This window comes from Varroa jacobsoni, unplaced genomic scaffold (genome assembly GCF_002532875.2).
Source record: "Varroa jacobsoni isolate VJ856 unplaced genomic scaffold, vjacob_1.0 scaffold_1121, whole genome shotgun sequence".
In the NCBI taxonomy this organism is placed as follows: Eukaryota; Metazoa; Arthropoda; class Arachnida; order Mesostigmata; family Varroidae; genus Varroa; species Varroa jacobsoni.
Genome location: NW_019214023.1, coordinates 67027 through 85059, shown reverse-complemented (window position 1 = coordinate 85059; position 18033 = coordinate 67027). Strand labels below are relative to the sequence as shown.

General features: G+C 44.5%; 1 protein-coding gene and 1 long non-coding RNA gene across 2 annotated transcripts in view; one reads left to right on the top strand and one right to left on the bottom strand.

Moving 5' to 3' along the window:
- LOC111266852 (uncharacterized) overlaps positions 1–5697 on the bottom strand; it is a 31034-nt gene extending 25337 nt beyond the window's left edge. Inside the window, exon 1 of the mRNA XM_022844676.2 lies at positions 5383–5697. The gene's annotated coding sequence lies outside the window, so the exon portion shown is untranslated. The remainder of the gene's footprint in view (positions 1–5382) is intronic.
- A 2736-nt stretch (positions 5698–8433) lies between these two features.
- On the top strand, positions 8434–17516 carry LOC111266861 (uncharacterized). The gene is made up of 3 exons (XR_002684289.2): positions 8434–8931; positions 16835–16978; positions 17211–17516. It is a non-coding gene; the product is annotated as an uncharacterized LOC111266861 (long non-coding RNA).
- The last annotated feature ends 517 nt before the right edge of the window (positions 17517–18033 follow it).

Here is an 18033-nt window from a genome sequence, read left to right as displayed (position 1 = left end):
GTCGTAAGCATTAAGAGAAACAGGAACAAACAATTAGCGCTTCTAAAGGATAGAAATTAGATTAAAATCAGAGAAAGTAGAAGAAAGAGAGAAAAGCAGAGACAAGTAACATAAGAAATAGATTTATAAACATTCCAAGTCAAAAGAACACATTGTATAATTTCAATCAATATGGACCAAGGTAGAATAAGAAGAATAGTCTCTAAGTAGCAAAACGAACAAGTCAGACATTGTTTTTCCTCTTGTTAATCTTGTCCTCGCGCACACACGTCAATAATCTTTCCTTATTCTATACGTACACAGTTTGTACTAGCCGAATATGATTCATTCTTGTTCACAGTGGAGCGTCTTTTGTTTGCTTTCAAGCCATAGTCGACTAATACCTAGCATAAACCGCGTATTCGGTCACTGCAAACGTCATCTCGACGAGTCGCAGCATTAGCAGTAATTCTGTAATCGCCAAGTAGTCTGAAGAGCGTCCTTGCTTGTACAGGTGTTGCCACCTGATGCGTGGACAATCCGGATAAACTGGTCCGTGGAGCGGATTTGGCTGAATTGTTGTCGCATGATTTAAAACGTTCAGTCGCAACGTCATTAGCGATCGAAATACGATCATCAGAGGCGTCCGATTATATCCACGACAGAGATCATCCCCAGACGTGTCAGTCTATCCTTCGTCCCCAACCAGCCATAAAAGTCACACGTGCATGCACTCGGCTCAGCAACTGACTGTTACTACTGCTACTGCTGCTGCTGCTGTATGAAACGTGCAATTCAATACGGGATAACGAACATGAGCGGCGGATGACAGAGGGACTACTGGAGAGTGGCCGACGTCCGGCGGCCATCATCCGCGTTTGTCGTCGCCCCCAACAAACAATATTGTTGCGCTGCTATTAGATTTCAATTCTGGCTAACAACGCAAACAAACATCTACTATTGAATGGATACACAGCGTAAATGTTGAACAAGTTTCATTGCTAGAGTCGAGGCCTCCGCTACGGGACAAACAGGGTAAAACGTGTCGTCATGCGCGTCACTGAACATCTAGGGGGGCATTGTTAGCAACAAATATACTAGGAGCGGGGCGTATTGTAGTAACACGACATTAATGCACTACGTGTCGCCGAACGAACCTATACAAGAGGAGTAGCTGCCAGATAAACTGGGGACGGATCAGTGGATAAATCGACATACAACAACAGGAACAGAAGGCAGGCAACACCAGCTACCGAACAACACTAACTAATCGTAGTGGCAGTACAGCGTACTACGTACGACGGCAACCCACGAAGCGATAGAGTGGCGAGGCCGTTGCAGTCGATGTCGTGCTCGTCGCACAAGTCACCGCGCGAACAGCCATCGTTCGTTCGTTCGTTGACGATGTTGCCGAAGACATGCCGAGATTTGAAGAGCTGACGCCGGGGTGAAACGAGACGCACACCGCAGAGCGAAGTCGACAGCGACAGCAGCAGCAGCAGCAGCAGCAGTGATAGCAACGAAGCAACAGGGGCGGCAGCACCGTCGAGATGCGGCTGCTGTTGCGGATGATGATGGCGACAAGTTTAACCGACGAAGCCAACGAGCAGAAATGCACACAACCGCCCTATGCGCACACATATATTCACACAATCAAACAGACACCGTGTGAGGGCTGAGCAACGATCGGCGGGGGGACAGGCCGACGAACGAACGAGTGAATGAACGGACAGACCGACGACTGAAGTAGACGACCGACGGAGAAGAGATCCCGCGGCGCTTCGGAGAAGCCGAAGGCCGTCGGGTTGCCGCTGCTGCGGCCGCGCCGGCCGCCGACTTCGGCCGGTAACCCGCCATCAGGACGGCGGATGCCAAGAAAATGCATCAGCGATGGTTAGATAGACAGGCAGACAGGCAACCAGCTATATATATATGTACACGGACACAGTCGCCACCATTATCACAAGCAGTATACCAGAAAGAAGGAACATGAAAAAGTAGCAACAGCGACCGAATTGCCGCTGTGGTAGCCGAACTGTTTCGTCGGGTTTTCAACTTTCGAAGTGTAAGAGAATAGAAAGCGTCGTACTGAAGTGCCGAAACGCCGAAGAAGCGCCGAAGTGTTCAGGTGAACTGTAACCTCAATGCTTGCGCGGGTTAATCTTACTCATCAAGATACAGAGGAGATCAAGGCGACCTTTGAAGACGCTGGGTAGCCGTTTCGAGAGCGAACGCATCACAGTAAGACCATACAGCCTTTGTATAGGAAGGACGGCGTGTAGATGGGACGGGATGCAGAAGGGGGCAAACACGTAAGAGAGAAATGGCAGTTCTCTGAATCACACTCCTCGAAATATGCCTATATACAATGGTATGCATAGAGGAGGAGGTTCGAGCTCTTTTCGAGAAAAGCATATTTTAAATAATAGCCTTTGAGCGCCGTGATTTAATCGCAAGCGTAGTACGTATAGCGCGTAACGACCTAGAACGGTGTTTTGAGTAACATTAACAGAAGGGTAACTAAAACAAAAAAATAAGCAGTTCCTGCCGAGAAAGACTTATGTGACATATAAACGATAACTCTTGGTCCGCGTCTATTTCTCACTTTCTTTCAAACGTTACTCAAGAAGCTGTGAAGTCAACTCGCTTCACCTGTTCTGTCGGGCATCCGCTGGAAAGTTTTGGCAGAAAAAGAGCGTACCTCCTAATCTTCTGACAATTTTCCCGTATTTTCTGTGTATTTAACAGTAAACTGTAGGATTTACGCGATGCTGCAGCAGTTTCCCAAGACGACATGCGCTGCCAAGTAAAATAGTCGGGAGTACTGCCCTACGCTGCCCCAGCGCGAATATGAAAACTCTGAGTGATGCTGGCCATGGAAAGCAGCGACGATCCCTGACTGGACGCGCGAAACCTAAACTATGATAGGCTAGGCGATGCGATCGACGTAGGTCGGGCTACGCAACAAAGGTGCCAACTCGGCACATAGCGCATCCTATTCTGCGACGACGAGGCCAAAAGATTCCTAGAAAACGTAAACGTGGCCACACTCCACTCCGCCCGTCAGCCATCGTCGGCGTCAATTGTGATCTAGAAACGTTGCGCGCGCTTTAACCTACAAACTTGGCGTTGTTGTTATCGTTGTTGCTGTCGCCGTTGGCGTCGTGTTGCCATCACTTCCATCGTTGGCAATATGGACTTGTTCCACGCAAAAAGCCGACCGTACAAAGAAACTGTGCATGATCCCTCTGTATGTCTGTCTTTCGAGAGGCCCCTAGAGGCACCGGATAACCGCTTCTGTGCCACAGCTAACTATCTAGCTGTCTATAGCAGTAAGCCAGTGAGTCTCAACGAGTGAGTGGCTTCATTCAAGGACTTGAGGAGTCAAGTAGACGTGTGAAGGCGAAGCAGCAGCTCGCAATTTTACTCACTTTGTAGCATCTATCTCATGAACCGGAGCACTAACTACCACATGACGGCAAGTGCTTCGGTGTATCTAGCTTGTCCAACTGAGAATGAGGCCAAGCGGAGCCTTGGATAGACGAGAGAAAAAAGGCTAAGGCGAGATGCACAACTCCTGGCCGAGGGATGATAATGATTGTGATAACAACAACAAGGATTGCGTAGCGGTTTTTCAACGACGTGCCCCGAAGGACACTATCTGGACGGGAGCGATAGCGGCAGCCTCGATATATATTCATGGTATGAAAGTAAAAAACGAAGACGTTCGAGGCACCTCCCAAGATTAGCCATTCGGCCGTTTCAACCCCTGCTGCGGCACCTGCCGCCACCAGCGTCGCCATCATCACTGAAGAAGAAGCAATTGAGTTCGCTGGGCCTCAGACAGCACCGCAGGGATTGTCTTGGCCTGCACCCCCCCCCCCGCCCGCCCCGCCCCGCCCCACACTAAGGCGAACACAAGGACGGGTTATTAGCGAACGCGGTGAAATAGACATTATCAATGCTCGGATCGGAGGTCCTCAAATCAGGCCAGAGGTTAGCTTGGCCACGACGATAACGCTGGGGGAGGCGTGAACCTTAAATAAAAATAGCCTCACCACTACGAGGTCCGACAGACCGTTCCTGAGCCAACGACTCCCTGAGCCTGGCTCGTTTAGCGGCGGCGGTAGCGGCAGCCATAAGCATTCATAAAATATGAAAGATGGCACAGAGAAAGACGAATCCCTAAAACGCCCCAAAATGTTTAGCGTTTCTCTTTCAAATTTTGTTTCTATAGTATTTTGTTCGCGCTCTTATTTCGCCCTTTCCTTTTGCCTGCTCGGCTAAGTTTTCCTGCGGAGCGAAACGCCCAGCGAAGACCATGCGCCTCATGTATAGAAGTTTTGACGTTCTTCTAGGACGATAAAAAAAATTCTGGCAGAACTGTAGCCTCGACTAAAATCATCGGCATCGGTTTGTAGGAACCAGTTTTTCTTGTTTGTCCGCACGTAAAGGCAGGTCACTTCGGTGTGATTCCTAAACGGACGCTGGACGACGCAAAATCATCATGACGCCTCACTGACATCGCCGCTGAGACGCATTCCTTTAGAGGCAGCTGCTGCTGCTGCTGCCGCCACAGAATCAGCACCGCCGTTTTAGACTTTCCTTATCGCTAACACGCGGTGACAGCAGCTCTACCACGAACAAGAAGAGGCCGCTCGCTTGCAGGGACTTCATGGAAATCCATGGAAATTAACGCAAGAGAACAGGAAACAAAGCGTCTCCGGACCAGCTTGCTTCTGCTATAATGAGGAGCTCAATGCAGTGTGAAATATCATATACCAACTAGGGCAGTGCGTCTGTTAAAGGAATAAGTTGTGATAATTCGACGGCGTGGCGAAAATGGGCATACGCAGTACGGCACTGTCTAGTTACCAAGTGATTTAGACAAAGTCGTCTTGACCCACAAGGCGTTAAGTTGCCCACATTCAATGCAAGTCAGCGCTGTTTGGGCGGTAACACGCAGACCTTGAAAGGCCTGTTGGCAACTTGAATATGGCGTAAGACCGGCGAGCTGACGGCGCGCCGAAGAGCGTCTAAAACGACGGAATCGATGGCGGCAGCACCAAGCTTACACCAGCCCAAGACGACTCACAAAGAAAGCCCATTGCACTAATCTTATGTCTAATCACTAACTTAACCATGGATTGCTTTGGTAAGTCAAAACAAAATTGGTATCTATGCATTGGATTCTAATATTGAAAATTTAACTTCTTCGAAGCTTGGTATGAGATAATTAGAATTGAACAGCATTTATAAGATATGCAAGCAAGCTTACATTGAGTGATCACATTTAGATAAGTGTCAAGGCACAAACGATGTTAAAAGTATTAGCAAAAAAAATCGGTCGCATTATGCAAGAACTTTTAGTAGAGTAATTAGTAGTTTTATGAGCTTCATCACCTGTTTCGCACTTTTGTCGACGAGATGGAGAACGCTGAGTTTGAGACGTTGAGGACTTCTTTGAGAACGATGCCTATTTCGCCTTTTATACTCCGACAGTTCTTCAGGAACTATCCTGAGTGAGATGTTGCAGGTAAACTGTAAGACGACGCGCACACGAAGGTCGAGGTCGCACCATGGATAGCGCCGAACGCCGGCACGAAGTTTTCTGGCGCCCCACCGACGACCGAATAGCGAATGGTGACGCGTGAACACAAGTTGCGTCCAACGACCGACAGGTCCTGCGGATTGTGACGCCCGGCTATCCGCTTTCGGAACGACTTCGCTGGCGCCACTTCGAAGACCGTCCCGACTCGACCCTTGCCTCTTACCCTCTCTCAACTATTTACCGCCGCCGTCGCCGCTGCTGCTTCTTCTGTATGTGGTCTTCGGCTAGCTTTGGTGCTAGTTGGCTGGCCACCTCATCGGCCTGCTGCAGCACCTTCCCCGCTGAGGTATGCGACACGAAGTTCGGCGCTTTAAAGGTAGTGGAGCAAACGATGCAATTTGAATTTACAGAGAATAAAGGGGACGGCATGAACTTAACACGGGCAATTTGCCTTACGAGGGAAAAGTGGATGTACTGGATGGCGATTAAATGAGCCGTCTGCACCACTTCGACTATTTTTCACCTCTGAACATTGTTCCACTAAGAGCACATGCTTGAATCTATATTTAGCTACACAGAACGCCACACGAACTTTTTTTTTTCTAGCTCTTGTCGGGCTTCTATGATTTCAGTCGATAACTGTAGATGTCAGTGACCAATGTGGCTAGTGGATTTAATGAGTAAATCAAACGTCTTTTGTTCCCCTGATCTAGAGAAACCGGCGGGCAACGATATTATCAACGTACTTTTCCTAACCACAAATAAAGATTCTGTTCGTTTAGCGGCTGACGACGTACATTGCTTTACACTGCCAGTTTTCTGTTGCAAACTATCCGAGCAGTCTCTTCTCAGCCATCGCCTTAAAAACGAAGCTTGGTACATTATATCCACCTTCACGAGATCACCAGTCACGAGTTGAGAGAACAATATCGGAGGAGCCGGGCCTGATTAGAATAGGGTGCCAATCGTGAGCGATCTCCTCCCAAGAGATTTCTCTGCCTCATTCAACCTCAGCAGACTTCTCTGAAAGGTTCATGCAGGAGTCAAAGGCATTAGATCGCTGCTTCTGCCACACGAGCGTGTGGATGTGTCTCGTAGCGTTCTAACCTCACCATCATGATGCCTGTCTTGAAATTCCTGATGTTCCGTCATAAAAGTGATTTTTATAATCGGTCTAGTTAGCTGTAACAGTCGGACGCCGCCTGAAATAGATGAGCACCGCTGACTAAAATCACAACTCCGCTAACTATGCAAGAAACACCTTAAAAACAATTTCATCTTTGGCTTCTTCTATGCACGCTACGTACGCTGATCGGGACTACACTCAGGTATGCCTATTGTTAAATTTCAGAACGTTCGTAGAGCTTTTTCTTACCCGTGTTATAAAACTTCTTTGCCCAAGCATTCTTATGCTAAGCTTTCAAAATTAGAATTGCAGAGATGTTGGGTGACGATTTCCACGCTACTGAACGCCAGTTCACTGAGAAATCATCAGAAACACCCTCAAAAAGCATTAGGTGTTAGGTAAGGCTTGAATTCAAGACCCTAGCGTTGAAATGCTATTTTTGAAGCTCGATAGTTCGAGTAGAAGTGCATACTACGAGTAAATATTAGTAAAATAAGTCGCTTATGTAAGCCTCAAGGACGGTCAGAGTATCAAATTGTACAAGCCAGCTTTTCTTCTGTTCTAAGCAAGTATGGCATTTCAAAACGTTTGTTGTTAATTTGTCTGTGTTTTGTCTTACAGCAGGCTAAGGAAGCATTTAACCTGATACCCTTACAAGGTTAGAGGAGCTCTATCGAACATGCATCGGAGTTAACCGAAAAAGGTTTACCCCACCCAGACAATTAGGCTTTCATCCAATTCGAATCCAACACCGAGGCGTCTTACGATGCATACTGATAACGCAAACAGGTGCAAGGTTTTTATCACGGAGGTGTATGATACGCCTTCTTTCCAACGCTCTATCTTGTTTTTTTTTATACGTAGAAGATGCTACCATACTTGTATGACGAAATAAATAACATATAGAATCTAATGTTCGCAATGGCACGGGCTAACTCGAACATTAGCTATTATTGCAATGGCTTAGGCCAGCCTGTTTTGAAACCACGTATATGAACTGTCTGTTCCCATTCCGAACAGCCGTAGCAACAGTTGCTTGGTCTGTTGGGCAAACGCGCTGGAAAGCGACGATTTGTGCGATTCACGATGCTAATGGCGAGTGATACGATACAAGTGATACAGTGATTCGTATACGACAAGCTGTTTCGCCGCACCCTTTACGAGCGTGGAGACCATAGACCTGTCGTGAGGAGCGCCTGCTTCGTCCGTTCGCCCCAAGCAGCCAAAAGCCGCCCGGGATGGTGCCACGATACGACGACGCCATCGGTCTATCCATTCGCTTCGTTCAAAGCGTCTCTCATCGAAGTCAAATGTCTATCGGCCAGGGCAGCGTCCAGACGACTTCACCGTGAGCGAGAGCGGACAGCCAGAGAACCGGAGAGCCTCATCCTCCACCCGTCTGAAGACCGAGACACTGAAAAAGACAAGAAAAAGACAAGGCTTCACCAACCACGCCACCATTGCCGGGGTTATCGTTGTTGTTGTTGTTGTTGTTGTCTTTAGAGCCTCTCCTCGTTGCTCCCTCCGAAACCAGTTTCGTGGTTCACTTCAATATCGTTTGACAGGGACGCACAGACAGAAACACACTCACAAGCTTACACATACATACGAACACACACTGACACAAACAGAAACCCATACACGCAGATAGACAGAAGATGCACGCGGGTAGGAATGGCCGGTCGGCCCCTTCAGGAATACAGCAAAAGGGGCCGCGGCGAAAGAATAGCTAAATGCGATGGTAGTGCAGTTGCCAGCACGCCGATGACAACGACAGCGACGAACACCGATAGTACTAGAACAAGCAGTACTACTGCCGATACGAGTAACAAGTGAGCAATGCAAGTAAAAGCCGGGACTGAGAAAGGTAGACAGACTCTTGTAGGGTGGACACGATCCCGCTCAGATGACTCTGACAACGTCGTCGACGCCTGAAGGCGAGAGCCAGAAACCGGACAGAGAGAGGCAAGGCGACTAGACTTCGCCGAACTTCGATTTTGGCTCTATCGAACAACGTTCCATCGTCCTCAATCGGCGGGCAAACAGGCGCCCATGGCAAAGCATAGACTGAAACTTGAACGTTGCGTATTCGGCCCGACAGGTCTCACTGCGTACGCACAACAGCAGCAGTAGCAGCAGCGTCCAGTATCATCAGTTCAGCGTCGACCGGCGTATTCGGATGGGAAGGAAGCAAAATGGCGAAGTATAGGTGAATGTAAATGAACACGTTCATCGATAGTCCTTTTTCTGGACAACGCTGCGATGCTCTACAACGGTAAGCAATATTAAGCTGTGAACAACGACGGCGACGGCGACAGAGTTCAACCCGTTTCTGAATTCCGCCTTCTACTTTTATTTTGCCCCCGTCTTCTTCGATAAGAAGGGGCAGTTGCAACAGTTGTCGATCGTCAGTCAACAACAATAACAACTAAATCAGTAACAGCAGCTGAAGACAGCGTCAAAGCAGGTGAACGTACATCTGCGACACCGCTTCTAACACGATTAACTATCTATCTACGATGCATTGTAGCGTTATACACATACATAGATATATACGGAATACAAGTCGTTTATTGATAGGTGTATATTGTAAGAATCAAACTAGCGTTGTAGCGAAGTGAACGTAATGAAGAAGGCACTTTATGGTTTTTGCACTATGCTCGGCTGTATAAGCGATACTTCCGATAGTGGCCTCGATGAGGCTGAAGCATACGTTGACATTCTGATTCTGCTGGTGGTGTATTTCGCGGTCGTTTGGTTGTGCCGGTGGCGACCGGACTGGTTATCAGATTAAGAAGTCGATGAGAACTTTCTTCAAGCCGGCTTGCTCTGAAGCTCTCTATACATATCAATGTTTATTTGTGTGACTTCGTCTTGGCTCTTGATAAACAACCCCCATGATCGGACATAAAAAAACCACGAAGGAGCGACGAGAACATCGAATAGCAGCAGACAAATCCAAATTGGGCTTGAAATGATAACAAGCTGCTATCGCATGTTAAACGTCCAATAAGATGACCTCTCGACGTAGTGCACCGTACGTGTGTATTCTAAGAATATGACATACTGAACAAATATAGGAGTCCTCAAGGGCGTTTAGGCCGTTTCTACGTGATGGTAACGTTTAAGTAACGAGGAACGATTTTCTTACGCGACACTGATATGTTGCATCATACACTTAGTAAGCAGTAAAGCTGGACAGTATTAATTGGCAAAGAAGGCCAAAGCAGCGCTACGCCATTGCAGTAGGCCACTACGACGCTGCACTACGTAGCCTCTGTTTACTGAGAAAAATTCAAACCTTTTTCAGCAGTTAGCATCGACATAAACGTCTAAAAGTACGGTATAAAATTTGTACTAAACTGATATCAGTTCTGGGCGATGCTAGCGGCAGAGAGTATTCGGGTAATGAGAAGAAATGCGTAACGGGTTACACGACCGTTGCTTGCAGCCGCAACTGACGTAATTCGGCCATAATAAACCAGGGCATTTTAATTCTCAAAATGAAGCGGTCAAGTTCGTTCAGCAAACAGAAAAACCTGCAGACACGAACCCGTCGTCGCCATTGTTAATGCGATAAAACAAGGTCGCCATGCTTTGAGTAACTTGGATAGAATAGGCTAGGAATAAAGAGATAGTCAAGTCTCGAGCCTGGAGGTAGGCACATTATTAAAGCTAATTTTATATCCGGAAGTGAATTGTGCGTTAGAGGTAAGTGTTCAGAGGAGACTTGGAGGCGGGACAAATTAGAACGGTGAGGGTAATGAAAAAATATAGTAATGCTCGAACAAGGGCGATTGGGAAACAACGAAGGGTTATCTAAGGTCGAATGCGATCTGAGGGTTTGACGTTTAGATACGAGCGTAGGACACGACTGAAGGAAAAAGGCGAATATTGCAATAGTATTTTTATTATTATGAAGTAATAATTTGTAATACAACCATTTGGTCACACTGAGTTCGTATGAACAGCTGCTGCAAGAAATAATTATTTAGAACAGCCTCTACTAAAATTCATGATAAATCAATCGTTTCGACCCACATAACTAACACACGCACTCTGTCGGCAATTATCCTAGTAGTTTGATAGACAATCGTGGGACGCAATAATAAAAAAAAGAACACTCGATAATAATAATAATCAGTAGTTTTCACAACGATCTTCAATCAGTTGTCTAATTGAGCACTGCAAACGTTCAGAAAAGTCTCACAACGCTATCGAAATACTGCCCCGTTAATCGTCCAGCAACAACAATAATTGGAGATAGCGACACGGAGCGTCAGTGGCCATTTTCCACTTCCAGTAGTAACTCATATCGGATCGCCCGACGGATCACATACTTTATCCGCACGAGGGCCTGATAATGCGAGCAGAAAAAATGGATGGAAAAAATTTAACTCTGCCACCAACGAAGTCCACTAGAACAATGCGCTTCAACGGCGCCTGCTAAAAGGGAACCATCGCATATCTGTATAGAAGAAACCTTAAGGCTCCCGATGCCGACGGTTACAGTTAGCAGCGCAAGAACAATCAATAGTAATAGTGGCAATAATAATAATAATAATAAACGAATAAATACAACAGCCAGACGAGAAAATCAAGTAACTATTACTTGTGGACTTCTAACATATAAGTTACATCTAAAAACACCACGAGACTAACGTGGCGACTGCATCGGTCGGCACGAGTTTCTCTCATTATCCATCGTCCCCGTCAATAGATGTTGGTAGGAATTATCTGATCTACAACACCTTCATCAATATGATAACAAGCTTTACCCCTCGCTGCTGGAGATAGGGAACGACATGTTGCTGCAAGTATTTATGGTATTGCTGGGTTTCTGCGTTCTTCATAGCCGACAAGATTGGAAGACGCGTTCTCGAAATGTTCTGATTTTGCCTGCAAAACAAAAAGTAATTTTTAAAGCACGATACGTATTACCTCGTTTCAACAAGAAAACTCTTCATAAAAAGTATGGACCAGAACATAGATATTTTCATGTTTGTTTATGCGGTGAACTTCTCTTCGCTCCCATTGGTTTCTCGGTTCCCTCTTTAGCCTTGCGATTTCGTGTATAGATATATGTCTATATATGTCCAACACAATTCGCTCAGAAATTTAATACACATTGATACTGGCTACGATCCATCCATATACTGTTGATCCATAAGTCAGCGGCACAAATCGAAGTTATTATATAAGATGGATAAATAAAAAAAATGGCAGTATATATAGATGATGCATACAGTTACCGATCCTGTGAACGGATCCAATACTATAGTGTTAAATACTGTCTTAAGACGCCTCTAACGAAAGCGGTTACGTTAGGGATGAACCTATAGAAATAGAGCAAATCCGTAACGGATTTGATGGAAGTAACGTCGGACTGCGCCCTGCTCTCAAATGGTGCTTCGTCAATTTCTTCAACGCAATTAGGTCAATACAAACCTTTCGACTTCATCGAGCCTTCAATTTGTGTCTGTACCCGAAGAATTGAACAATCTGTTCTACAAAATGGTCGTCGAAGCCAGCCAGCACAAGCGTGAAGCTGCGAATTACGAATACAGGGTATCATCATTGTCGATGGAACAAGTAAAAATCAGTTCGAGATCGTAGATCGGCGCTAACAATTCTAGGTACGGTGCCGTGCTTCCTACCAGAACTGATGTATGAGCACCTTAGCTATTGAGTCACTAGCACTACCACAACTTTTTTCAGTTTAGTCTACCGAATCGCGGATTGTCGGATACCTTCAGCAAGGGTAACATCTCCTCCTCAGCTTTTGGAGTTCTGTCGTTGTCGTGGAAGGCAAGAGACCTCTATTATAAATAAGTGGTAAAGCATTTTCATATCTAGCACAGACTGAGCTGTCAGTTCATTCTACTTGATGAACTTCTGCAGCCATACTTCGGAACCAGCATAGTCTTAATAGTTCTGTAGTAAAATCAAAGTAATCACGGCCATTGTCGAAATAGAAAATTAGAGCTTATCAACAATGAAAATTTCCAATAAGGGCAACAGGCCTTTTTCACTAGCCTTTCCACGTCAAAGGGCGCTATGGGGCGTTTTAGCACTTGCGGTCGGTTTTCCGTTGATGAAATTCATTCACCTTATTTGCTATCAGACCACCATTAAAGAAGCTGTGTCGTCGATGTATGACGGCCACGTTGGCAGCCACCGACAACTGTGTGCCAGTAAGTAGGTTTCGCGTCCGTACAATTTCTACTTGCCGAACGAAACAACCGTCGATGCGATGATCAAATCATTGTATGTACACCATGCGACAAGACGTTAGGTTAAAAAGCTCAAAATGACCCATAGCAAAGGGAACGAGTGGTTTAGTATAAACAAATATTGTTTCGCCAAACGCGCACAACCATAGAATATGCGTAAGGAAAGCACAAAAATTAAGCATTTTTTTAGTTTTTTTTTTTTTTTTTGCAGTATGAAAGAGGATGTATTGATTATGATGCATATTGATTGTATGGCTTGAAGCGGTCAGCGAAGAATATGTACGCGTATAATGCAACGCCGACGGGCTGTAATGGGTAAAGGACTACCATACAATAGGATACGAAAAGGTACGGCACAAGAACCAAACTTTAGAAGGGCTCAAAGTTAAAGCTTGGCTTGGCCTTCAAGTATTGTGCCACGAACCTAAAAGATCTGTAACCGTTTGGTAAGTTGAAGATACTCTACACATTTTTTTAAGGGAGATAGTTTATTTATTTTACAAATGGGTTTCATATTTGTTTGAGCGCTTACGAGAGTTCTGATAAGCTAAATCGACAAATACGGACGTACCATAACGGCATCGAGTGTAAAGATTTCGTTCTGCATTGTATTCGAGTGTTATCTCGAGCGATATGAGGTACAACCGTGAGTGGGTCAGTGTGTGTGCTGGCTAGCGGGTAAAATCAGCAACATCTACACAAAGTTTTCGGGCACGTTCATAGTTTTGCTGGAATCGATTCGTAAAGGATCAAATAAACAACCAATGTTAAGTAGTGATCATAGTTTGAGGACGCGAAAACAGGATGATGCAACCAGGAACAGATCTAACCTAGGATCCCTGCTTCAGCAAGGTAATGCGTTTGTCTTCAAATCGAAGGTCGAAAAAATTAACAAACCTTCTCAATTTTACGAAACGATCTTGAATGTACATTTTCATTATACCGGTTGCTTTTCCTTTCGCATGTAAGCCGCTGCTCTCTTTTAGTAGGTACTACTTTTGTAAGCTTGCCCACATAAGATTTTAGAGGGTCCAATGACGACAAATTACATTCTAAAAAACACAAATGGTTATTAATGCTTGTAACAGAATATATTTTGCAGTATATGGGGGCTTCGTCTGGAAGCCAGGTACTTGCTAGTGACGCTTTCGAAATCCCTGTTAAGCGTGATGAAAGAACACTATTGACTGGTACGAACAGATTTGACGGGCTGCTTCTACTAATATGCATTTGTCTATAGAGGTTTTTCATGATTAGCCTTAAATGAATTGTATGCTTATGCAGTTGTCGGATCTTTTGCACGACAAGGAGCTACATCAGGTAAATTAACATCAAAAAATTCGACCTAGCTGGGCTAGAATGGTAATTGATATGTGATAAAGGTACCCTCCTATATTTTTCCATGCGCTCTGGCGGGTTTTAGATAGCCATATAACTACTACTCACATTCTCATATGCTATTTCCCTATCTACGGCCTCTCAAAGTAAATCGATAATCGACAAGTATAATCGCTTGCCCACCAGCTGCCCTTTTTAGGGCATAAAAAGCTCCGTGATCACACGAACCCAGATCGGAAAGGTAGGCGAGTTAAAGTCACTATTGGGTATTCCAGTACTTAATCCGGCAAGTGATATTGAAGTACGGTGATTGTGTGCTTTCGATTGCCAATTGTACATTAGTCTTTTGAGGAACTCGAGATAGAGGGCTGAATTTATTGTGTTACTTTTGGCGTGTATTTCATAGTAGCCGATACACTGGCATCCACTGCAAGTCTACCATAATCTTACGTCCGAGTCTACTCGACACTGCCATTGAACTCGATTCTTCCCCAGGGCAACGTCATTCTCTCTCCGGCTTGCGGTAGAGATTAATGTATGCCTCGTCCATCGGAATCGTTCGTTCTAGGCGGGTGCAAAGTACGCACGCGCTTGCAACAGACTAATTCATTTTCAGGGGGGCTATTTTTTAATTTAGCTCCCGCATTTTCAGTATTGGCTTATAATTCTGCAATACATCATATGCGGAATGCCGGTTTTGGCCGACAAAGCGCTTGGATTCCAAGCTTCGCTTTTGCGGAAGGCCTTCTCGACTGCGGCAATGTCTTCTTATCTTTCGGGTTCTGACACTTGTTTATCCACTCGCTGGCCTTCAACACTCGAATCTCCGTTGTTGAAACGTTTGCACCATCCACATACTGTGCTTTTGCTCTACCAGAGCTCCTCACCGGTCATGATGAATTTTCTCTGCTAAATAGAAATAGGAAGTTGACCACTGAGCATGAGAAGATGTATTCTTTTCACAAGACACCCATGTCACATTTCGCTTGACAAGGAAGGATCTTAGATGCTTAGTTTATGCTGCATAGCTAAAGTGACCACGTAAAATCAAAATGATTTTTTCATTGGTCTTTTATTCCGGTTGTGCTCCTAGCCATGTCCCATTAGTCTCTTACATTTAGCATTATCCGTGAAAAAAATCAGTCGGAAAGTTTGACGCAATTTGGATCCGGAACTGAAAAAAGTCTTTGACGGATTATGCTCAGAGTTCTAGTGAAGTCAAAACGTTTTTGGGGCGATCACAGTAACTAGCTGATTAAATGGTAACTTAATTGAATGGCTCCAGTAAATCCGTATCAACTTTATTTCACGAGTATATGATACGAGGCAAGACTAAATACATTGATGTAAGCTAATATCTAGTAAATTACTGCTTCAATTCAAACGCTCTAAACTTTCTCCATTAAATGACTTGGCTAACTTTTCGCTATCGCGCGGTCGTTTTAAAAATGATTTAGTGATAGGTGAAACGTCTACACATAGCCACTCTACAGCTAGATAGAAGGCGATAACTGGCTGTCGTTGTTTAAGTTACTTTCTCTCTTCGTGATGTTGATACGATGGCGAATTGTTTTTTTTTTAGCTGTGTTTATGTGCTCCTGAGGTATACGCACCTCATCAAACAGCAAAAGGTGTCATTCAATAAACTGAAAAACTTCGAAGCGCTTTCAACTACCTCGCGAAGTTAAGGTAACTTTAGTTATATCAGGCTCCGATTAACAAAAACACGTAGGCTTTCTTGGTTTCGATCAGGGGAAACATGTCGAAGGCATTTAGGCTGATTAGAATGCTTGATCACACTTATTTGTATACAAGATATTTCTATTTTGTTCTTACGTTGAACATTCAAGACGATGTTGTCACATCGCCTTTTTTTTTTCGTCAAGTAGGATGATGTCAGACATTTGGATTTTTTATTTTTTTTACCTCGAAAAAATAAACGTGTACGTATACTCGAAGCAATGCAACATCATAGCGACAAGATAGTTTCATTGAAGTTCTGGTGCTTTTCTAGGAAAACAAGTATTTGTAGCCTTCTTCATTTGATAAGTTTTCTAACAAAGCTAAATGAGGCGGTCAGCGATATTAGCGGTCAGGTTATCGACGCATGAGCTATATATGCCTTACATCGAAAAAGGGTTTCGTAAAGACCGTGCCATTTTGGATGCCAGGGCATTTTTGCGTCGCTTGAGTCAATGTATCCCGTTTCACGTAGGTCGTATGAAATGAAACACCATTTTTATTGGCGATACCACGTGTAATGTAACCCTTTAAGTAACGTAACTCTTAGCCGTTCCCGTTCGGCGGTAAAGGTCACTGTTCGTGCGCGAAAGGTAAAATCGAAAGCTTCTTTAAAGTAGAACAGATCATTGTTTCTATTTACATAGAAAATCTGCTGACAAATTGGCCGAGGGTCTTGGTCAAGAAGAACTTGTACAGGTGGTTGATGTCATTGTGATTCGACATAATGCGAAAGCTCTCCGCCAGGGAGCTCACCCTCGGCTATTGTTAAGAAAGCGTATTGACGCAATATAAGAGTAGATTATAGCAAACATTATACAATGGTTGAAACGAAAGTTTTGCGATTGTGCACTTCTGTTACATTAGGGTTCATCGTTTGCAAGGAACGGGTTTCGAGCTGGCATTAGGAACACCTTTGTGTCGAAGATGTGCAAAGAGCGTGCTACAATGCGCCATGTTTGGAAATAACTCAGCTGGCAGCTTCGGGACTGCTCCACTCGACGTGTAGAGGTTTGCTTATTTTCACTTACACAATTAGACAAGGGTTTCCGGAACTGGTCAGGTTTCTAGACATCAAGTTAACTAAGATAAAAGTTTGTTGTACATCTAAGTGATTTTCTCTCGGTTACGACTGGCGTTTCACTGCAGTGGAGGCCTGATGCTTCGCGTAAACTTCTGGACGATACGAGCATACTCTTTACACATTTTGCAATAAATGATGCAATGATGATTCCTATTTCAGCAAAATGGAAACGACTCAAAATGGATGATATCACGCAAACCGTTCTCCTGTAGAAATTTATCAGAACGATTACGACCAAAACCCTTAAGGACATCGGCGTCTAGTGTTGACCGAGTGATTCTCTATAGTACCCGAAGGGCACGTAGTTCCTGCTTGTCAACCTGGCTATATAATATTCGATACGGCTTGCGGTCATACCTCAGTAACTGAAAGAGCGACAAAAATAAAAGACAAATAAACAGTTCCGTTGACTGATCAACGTTATTAAGTCAAATAAATGCTGTCGTCTGCTCAGTAACATCATAAGGATCTGTTGTATTTGTGATACTGCACGATTAGAAAACATTGTGTATGGAAAGTATACTTTGTGTGCTCTATACATATATATATATATATATATATATATATATATATATATATATATATATGACCGGCTAAACGCTATGAATTTTGGCTATAATGTGTTTTTTTTTTTCGCTCACACAGAACGTTGCCATAGAGTGTTTATAACATGCTTGTTCAAATAAAATGAAATTATTGCCAAAATGCTAATAACAAGCAAAGCGGGAATGTATTATCGTCATAGAGTTGATAACCAGATAACGCTGCGGCAACGAAAAGGGCGGTAAAAAAAATTCAATGTTCTGGTATTAACTCAGTGGTCGTTTTTATTATCGGAAAGCAGGTTCAAGATAAGGATTGATTCGGTATGAGCGCTACTCGATTACGCTCTAACAGCACTTGACGGTAGTTCCATTTGCTGTTTCAAGGGAGCAGGGTCTATTCTACAGGTAAAAAGAAAAGATGGAGGTGAGAAGTGAAG